The sequence below is a fragment of the Idiotropiscis lumnitzeri genome, unplaced genomic scaffold (genome assembly GCF_059441095.1).
Source record: "Idiotropiscis lumnitzeri isolate Australia: NSW breed Sydney's pygmy pipehorse unplaced genomic scaffold, RoL_Ilum_1.0 HiC_scaffold_127, whole genome shotgun sequence".
In the NCBI taxonomy this organism is placed as follows: domain Eukaryota; kingdom Metazoa; phylum Chordata; class Actinopteri; order Syngnathiformes; family Syngnathidae; genus Idiotropiscis; species Idiotropiscis lumnitzeri.
The window spans coordinates 619,811-628,524 of record NW_028283665.1 but is presented as its reverse complement, the minus strand read 5'-3'; the positions used below and the strand labels follow the sequence as shown (position 1 = coordinate 628,524).

General features: G+C 39.7%; 1 long non-coding RNA gene across 1 annotated transcript; it reads left to right on the top strand.

Annotated features, from left to right (window-relative positions):
- The first annotated feature begins 2,959 nt into the window (after nt 1-2,959).
- On the top strand, nt 2,960-4,599 carry LOC148315101 (uncharacterized). The gene is made up of 3 exons (XR_015841274.1): nt 2,960-3,106; nt 3,765-3,884; nt 4,485-4,599. It is a non-coding gene; the product is annotated as an uncharacterized LOC148315101 (long non-coding RNA).
- Nucleotides 4,600-8,714: the final 4,115 nt, after the last annotated feature.

Sequence of the window (8,714 nt, the reverse complement as noted above, 5' to 3'; positions counted from 1 at the left end):
ATTGAAGGCCGTACAAGTGATAACCGTGATCATCTTCAATTTTAGTTGCAGTATACTAGTGAACAACCACATGAGTTGGTGAAGAGCTGCATCCATATGGAACCTCTGACAGGATATACCAAAGCAAAACAAATCTTGAAGGAGTTTTATGGTGATGACTTCATGATAGCAGAAGCATATTTAAAGGAAGCCATGGATTGGCCAACAATCAAGTCTGAAGATGGTGTTGCACTTCAGTCTTTCACATTATTCCTTATGGGCTGTTTGAACATAATGGCAGATGTTAATTATATGGAGGACTTGGACAACATGGCTAATATAAAGGCATTGGCAAACAAACTTCCATACAGACTTATAGAATCTTGGAGAAAATTTGCCTGCAATCTCCAAGAAAGAACACATAGAAGAGTGAAGTTTAAGGATTTTGTTGACTTTGTTGACAAGCACGAAAGATTCTATAAAACAGAAAACAAAATCACAACACACAGAAACACCAAAATCAAAGAAAGTCTTCACAACAGTCATTGTGCCCGCCAAGATGGAAAACAACAAAACCACCACGCCAAAGGCAGAACCTGTTTCAGTGGATGCTATTGCCAAACCATGTGCTAATTGTAATGGAGAGCAACAGTCTCACAATTTGTAAGGAATTTAGGAGAAAGCATCACAAGGATAAGATTGACTTCTTGAGGAGCAAGGGTCTGTGTTTTGCATGTTTGATGCACGGTCGCATTAGCAGTTGCTGGAAACAAAAGCTTCAATGTCAAGAATGCTCTAGACTGCATCCTACAGCACTACACATTGTCCATAAACTTCTGCAAAGAAACAGCCTAAGACGATTGTGAATAGCAGTACCTATTAAGCGCCCTCGTACAAACAACAGAAACCTGGGGTGTCACTGGGGCCTGTAAATAGGACTGCATCCTTTCAATAATTCCGGGATGGGTCAAGGCACAAAAAGGAACCAAGACAGTGACGACTTACTGTCCGGTTTAAAAATGCCCTGACGCCTTTTTTAGACTGAAATAACTTACTAAAGTTTTCGTTTTGTGCCATTCAGAATGGGAGAGGGAGCCAGGAGGCGAAACAGCCGTCTTGCCAGTTCAATCCCGCACACCCTCTGACTCTCACCCTCCGTTCTGCCTTTTTATTGAAACTAACTCATCAATAACTAATCACCAGAAGACAGAAAAGCATCAACAACTAATCACCAAGAGACAGAAAACATCAATAACTCACGGTATAAAGGTCAGTTTAACTAAAGCATCAATAACTAATCACCAGGGACTCCAGCAGGCAGAAAATCATAACCCAAGGTCAGTTTAACTAAACACATCTTCAGGATGGGGTGTCTGTGTGTGTGTGTGTTAAAATAACAAGTAAGTGTCTCTGTGTGTGTTAAACATTAATGAGTGTATAAAAACATGATTATGAATACACAAACTGATTACCTATCCTCAGCCCATCTTACATTTCCCCCCTGTTGTGGATTTAAAAATCATGTCCTTACGGCTTTAAGACAGATCATCATAATGAAATCATACAACAGTGTGATCATCAGTGGAGGAGCGAAAACCTCACATTAGGGAAAAATTCCCCTCCTCCCTTCCGGCGTAGAATGAGATCCTCATAATTTGATGACCATCAGGGAATAAAACTTGTCCCTGGGGTGACTTGGTGGAGGCCCTTGCCTCGTTGTAGGAGAGGACAGCCGTCCTTACCTCCCGGATCTTCGTGTATGGTGTGTGTGTGTGTGCACGTGTGTGGACAGGGGCAAGAAGTCCATGTGTTTTTACGTTTTAGTGTCCAGTTTGAGTTCGTCATTCTCAACATTAATCAGGTTGTAACGGTACATTTGGGCAACAAACCTACGATTAACCATCATCTTTGTCATAAAAATAATGCAACATGAACAGACTAAACATAACAAAATGAAAACTATAATTATCCCTATATATTGTTTTTTTAAATTCTTCATAGTGGTCATAACATCAATAATTGTTTCATTTTTATTAAAAATTTAAATGCAGTAATGTACTCCAATCAAGGCTGATATTCCTTTGTTATGTACGTCATTAATTTCCAAACAATATCTAATCTTTTTGTTCTGTGGCTTCAACATATTTATCATCTCATCAATATTAGCACCACAGAGTACTGAGTTTCGAGATCCTCACAATAGTCGTTCTCAAAATGATATTTTTTTTTATCAATTTAGCTTTGTTAAGGTAAGATATTTTATTGACAATCTAACATTAATATGCAAAGAACATGTACATTAGTACGAAATGTAAAAAAAAATTGTGGTGGGGGGGGGTGCGAATTGTTTTCTTCTTGGTAGGGGGGGCATGACAGGAAATAATTGAGAACCACTGGTCTAGTCACACACCAGCTCGGGTTCATTCCCTACCAGAGAAATGACATTCCATGTCCCCAGAGCTAGGCGCTTTATGTTGCCGGGGATTGGACTGCCTTTGACTGCCTCCTAGCTCAAAGGAAACCCAAATTCTTTGGTCCCGCCCACTGGTAGTGAGCCGAAGCCCTTGTATTAAATAATAAATAAATACATAAAATAAAAAAATTAATAAATTTAAAAAACGGACCGATCCACTGCTTGGGTTAGTTTGACCCACCTTGAGATCCGTTCCCACTCAGTGACAGTGTCTACAAGCCACTGCCACCAGGCCAGTGAACCGACGTCCAGGCAGTGACAAAAAACGTGATCAAATTACATTGCTCATCATAAGGTGTTTGTGAGACGCTCTTTGTATGTTTCCTCAATTAAGACCTGTTTTCCATTGGTGTATTTGAAAAAAGTGGTGAACCTGTTAAATTCACTACAAAACGTTAAGAAGATGAAAGTAATGTTTGAAGGAATATTATTTTTCTATCGACATGCCGGCGGGCGGGCACAGATAGAGAGTGATAAAGCAGCACCACCCGCGCGGGGCGTGCTGACGAAAAGGCAAGCGCTCCTCCTCTCATCGCGTCCTTATTAAGACAGAAAAAAGACGCTGTTGAATTTGACCTATTCGCAGTTCGAGCAGGTGCTTAACGCTGGAGAATATCACCACTTCGAAGTTCGAACTGCTGTTGAAACGGAGAGGTAAGTGTTTTTCGTTTGTTTTTATTCAAAACATGCCTCGAGTGCATTTGTTCATGGTTAGAGATAGTTGTGTGGAAAACACTATACAAAGTAGCACCATGGATGTGGGCCTACAACACTGGCCTAGCAAACATGTGCTCCTACATCGACATAATTGACGAGCTCCAGTTAAGCATTGAATAATTATAAAACGTCATGGTGCTTTTACTCATTTAAAGAACTAAACCGACGCGTATTTTCATTCGGTGGTCAGGTTTGCATTGAATGTGAGCACGAGGGACGCTAGCTTGTTGCGTTAGCTTTGCGGAGCTAACAGCTTGCACTTTTGTTATAGAACAACAGAATGCAAGTACCATGATAATTTCTGTCATTAATTTTTGTGTAAGACACGATGTTCACTGGTTAATTACATGATTCTTAAAGCAAAGGTTACTGTGAATGCAATTTTGGTAAGATTTTTGTAGTCACACTGCATAAATCTGTCTGTCTGTTGTTTAAACTTCAATATAAACTATTATGGTTGAAATCGTTAATTGGGATGGAGGGATTGATATTTTTTTAATTTATAATTTATTTTTCTTACACTGATATTGTTAAAACTCCATTTAGCCTATAGTATTAATAATTCTCAACACAAAACTGTCTTTTTTCTTTATAGAATAAACAATGCCTTCCCTGAGATGCAGGAAGTCCCCAAAGCAGGATACTATTGAACATGCAGTCAAGGGTCTGGACAAGACTGCAGAGTTAGAAGCGAAGTATATAAACTCATTTAAAGGTATGATGTTAACGCTTTTGCTAAGATATATTATTGTTTTCTGATAACCAAGCTGACATCGTTTTTTAAGTGGTTATTTTACATTAAGAGTGTCTTGACCTTTTCTTTTGTCAGTTTCAAGTTATTTCAGTGAGCGTGAAACCTGATGGTAGGAGTTCTATCTAAATTAAGGCTGTACTTGATGACGCCCTCCGGCATTTTTATACCACAATAGACCGGTGAACAAGTCCGATATTGATAGTCTAGTGTAAAGCACGTTATACGTCACAGAGATCACGTGACGCGATCCAATATGACTGTGTATACAGTGTATGTCATTGTTATGAAACTAAATAATCTTAAAGTTTTTTTTTTACGTAACCAGGTGCCATTGACATTTGTACTTTCAGTCCTAATACATACTGGCTAATGCAATGCTGGAAAATGAATTTTGGCTGGTCTGTTCCTTTAAAATCATAAAGAAGGGCTCTGCTCTATCCCTCACAAGAAGCAATGTTTCAAACCACCCTACATTAGTATAGTGGCCCAAATGAATATGATGACTCCTTATTTGTGTGCTTAAAAATATGACGAAGCTATCTTGATTTCCCTGTTAACTAGGTCGAGGAGTATTTACCAAGGCCCCTTTCAGGAAAGACGACTTTATTCTTTATTATGGAGTACAGAGGAAAATTGATAGATTCTGATAAATCTCAACGCAGGAAGATGGATGGAAGAGGCACTGTCTTTTTGTTTGACTTCCGCCGGCAAGAAAAAACTTGGAGGTGAGGCAAAGATTGAGATGTTATCTTATTTTTGTTTTTATTTAAAAAAATAAACACATACTCATCCCATAAGTGTTAGGGGAAAAATCATTCTCTAAGCAAAAATGTATACCGTATTTTCGCACCCAAAAGACGCGCCGTGTCAAAGGGCGCAACACCTGTTGAGGCCGCTATTTCTGTCTTTGTAACATATACTGGACGCACCGCCTGACAAGACGATAGCACAGCTGCTGTTAGCATAGCATGAACTTGGCAGAGCTGCCCACACTGACACAGCCGATAGCAGCCTACTATGCCCCAATAACATGAGCAATCACCCCATTGTTGCAGCAGACGCCAAGTCTCTATTGACAATAGCTGACAATGGCTCAGGCCAATATTAGGTGCATTGGCAATAGCCTACAAAGCAACGTCAGGGGAGGGACTTGGCTGCTCACCACACACAAAAAATAAAAAACTCATCATACAAGCAAACAATGAAACATAGAAATAAGATTAACACAAACATGTATCTCTCATGCCATCAATATACCCAAAAAAAATGAAAATAATACAAAAGCCACTCAGCCTTAGCTAATTCAAGCAATGCATTCTGGGAGCAGAGACCCACAATCCCATAGCTGTTTAGAGAGATTTGCATGGCTGTTTAAAGAGATGTGCTGTTATGCTTTGGACTTTTTGTCTGTTGTCTAAACCTGGGACGTTTCTTGCTTGCAATAACATAAATGATAAGACAGACTAAAACATTGTGGACAGCTGCCCTTTGTCCAGCTTTTTCCAACACCATCACCCAAACATTATAGTCAGATGGTGTATTTGTCACGGTCGATTGTAAGCATGGACAACTCACTCTTTGCCCAGCAGGGTGTGCTAACATGCACTTCCAACAGCTCGTTGATGACAAGGGCTGATGGACGTGAGTGGTACTTTGTCCATTTAATGGACGCATCGACTGACAGGGCGCTTTGTTTGCTTATGACTGCGAAAATACGGTGATTACTTTTATTCATGCGTTGAATCTGTACAAATGAAAATATAGACCATGAAGTCTCAAAGACAAGCTGTTAATAGGGTCTGATTCCAATAGAAATTTCTTGTATGATTTTATTTAGAAGATTTAAAAATTGTGGATTTCCTATTTTTATGTTTTGTGTACACAAGATTGTCTCAAAGATTAATTTCTGACATTGATTGAATAATTTTTTTTTTTTTTTTTTAAATCTATTTTAAGTGTTGATGCCGCTCAAGAAGATGGCAGTCTGGGAAGACTGGTTAATGATGACCACATGCACCCCAACTGTAAAATGAAGAAGAAGACAACAGAGGACAGACCACACCTCTGTCTGTTTGCGCTCCGAGACATTGATGTTGGCGAAGAAATAACTTAAGACTATGGACCAGCTGGCCTTGGAGAACACAGGTTTGTAAGATGCATCTTTAAGTACAATAACAGAGCCCACTTGTGGTGTTCTGGTGATGTAGTTTCCAATTAGTTTGGCAATCTAATAAATGTATGTTGAGGTTTCTATGGAAGTTGAACATGCTGACTGACTGGGGGAGTTCTCCATTGTCCACTATCTGTAATTCAAATTTGTGGGTCTGAGTCAAAGTTTGGCTCTTCAGGAACAACGAACTGGTCAGGGAGTGACAGTATTACAAAGTTCTGCGTTACTCTTTTCTGGGCGGTGGCCCTGTTAGGCCATCATATGCCATATTGCAAATATCCCCATTGTGGGACTAATTAAGGACATCTTTATGTTGTGGTTTCCCTACCAGAACCAGCACCAACCCTGTATATTCATGATATAAAACACTGTTTCAATTTGATATTTAGCCTTTCTATACTGTAAAAATAGAAGACCCCAGGCTTTCCTGCGCTCCCTTGCCCAATTGGTGGTGTTCAGGAGACAACCTGGGACTGAAATATCAGTCACAACCAGTGTTGTTTTCGTCACTGATGACTATGACGAAAATACTTCGTTAACGCCCCTTTTTTAATGACGATGACAAGCTAAACGAGGTTCTTTTATGACGAAAACATGACGTGATGTACATGAATTTTTTTCGTTGACGAGACAAAATTGTTAGCATGTGGTTCATAAATTATTTTATGTTGCTTTTAGTGAAATAAAGCCACAACAGTTGCCCAACAAAATGTTTTGCTTCTCTGCTTATTTTGGAGCAGTGAGCATTGATTCCACTGTTGCCACTTTTTTCTGTTTGTAATGAAGAATCCTTTGTAGTCCATCCAAAAGTCTTTGTTATTGGGTGGAAACCTTGAATGCCTTGTTTTAACTCAAATGGACTTAAACCCATCCATCCATCCATCCGTTATCTGTACCGCTTCTCCTCACTAGGGTCGCGGGGGGTGTTGGAGCCGATCCCAGCTGTCTTCGGCAGTAGGCGAGGTACACCCTTGAATTGGTGTCCAGCCAATCGCAGGGCATACATAGACGAACAACCATCCACGCTCACACTCATGCCTAGGGGCAATTAGAGTGTCCAAGCAACTTGCCATGCATGTTTTAAGAATATGGGAGGAAACCGAATTACCCAGAGGAAACCCACGCAGGAAGGCCGGAGCCAGAATCGTACCTACGACCTCAATATTGTGAGGCCATCCTGCTAACCAGTTGGGCCACCGTGCCGCTTGGACTAAAACCTTTGTGAATAAATTGACGAAAACTAGGGTAAAACTTTTTTTGCGTTTCCGTCGATTAAAACTGGACTAAAACCCTTTTTTTAGTTTTCGTTGACTAAAACTGGACTAAAACTATAACGAATTGGGATGACTAAATGTGATGTAAACAAATCAGCACTTTGTCCAAATGACTTGGACAAAATCTAAAATGCCTGCCAAAAACAACACTGGTCACAACACGTGTCTACAGAAGATTAATTGGCATGGGCGAAATTAATTAGTTTTATTTCATTCATGAGCTTATGTTTTGTTTTGGGTGGCTAAGGCTTAAAATGTGTAAAAATCTAATCCAACCTCAAATATAATTAATTCAATAAATTTATGATGCTACTAAAACATCGAAGCAGCCTCCTCCAGGCTTTACAGACTCAGAAATGGAGGTATGCGTATCGTGTACTCATCCTGTCGTGTCTCGAGATGTTAAAATTGCAGTTAGATAGACGTGTGCTGATTAGACAAGACTTCTAATATATCTGGTGTCACAGGATATTTGTCAGTGAATGTGTATGTCTGGTTTGAGGCTCACTCAGCTTTTTCAGAGTTTTGTGACGTTTTGGCAAAAGGCGTGGCTATTACGGTGCTGAAAAGTCCGATTGTACTTTGTGGCAACAAAAGCTCCGGCAACATGACTCAGATGATCCTATCTTCTCGAAGTTGTACACATTTGAGGATACTTCAGCCCTGAAGACATCTACCAACTTATTTTTCATCGTAGTAGTAGCGCCACCAACTGGTAAAAGCTAATACAAGTTATTTTCTTGGATGTTTTTCTCCGTGCAACTCAACAAGGTCACCCTCATATATGCTCGGAGGACTGTTTCGGCCATGAGGATGTCACAATACGAAATTCATCCTTTTTCGTGAAAAGTTGTGGGAGTGGCATTGCACTGTTTGGCAATAAAACAACGCTGATTATGAGGTTCTAAATATGAACGACAACTCGTGAAACTTGACACACACATCAGGCAGAGCAAATTTATCAATATTTTATACGTTAGTTGTGCAGCTTTTTTGAAATGGCTCGCCATGGCCCTCGAGAAATGTTCAAAAAAGCAGCCCTGGTTGAGTGTTTCACCTCGCTTTTTGTAAATTTTATGGAGTACAGTGAACCCTCGGTTATCGCGGTTAATGGGGACCGAGACCACCCGCGGAAACTGAAAATCCGCGAAGTAGCGGCGCACCTTCAAAAATGCTTAAAAGAAAATACAATATATATAATAAATATATATATATATATATATATATATACGGGGAGAGAGAGAGAGAGAGTGAAATTCATGTTATAACAAAAAAACCAAATTATTATTAAAACGTATTATTTTTTTATTCCCCAGCCATTCTTTTTGTATTTATTTAATTACTCCG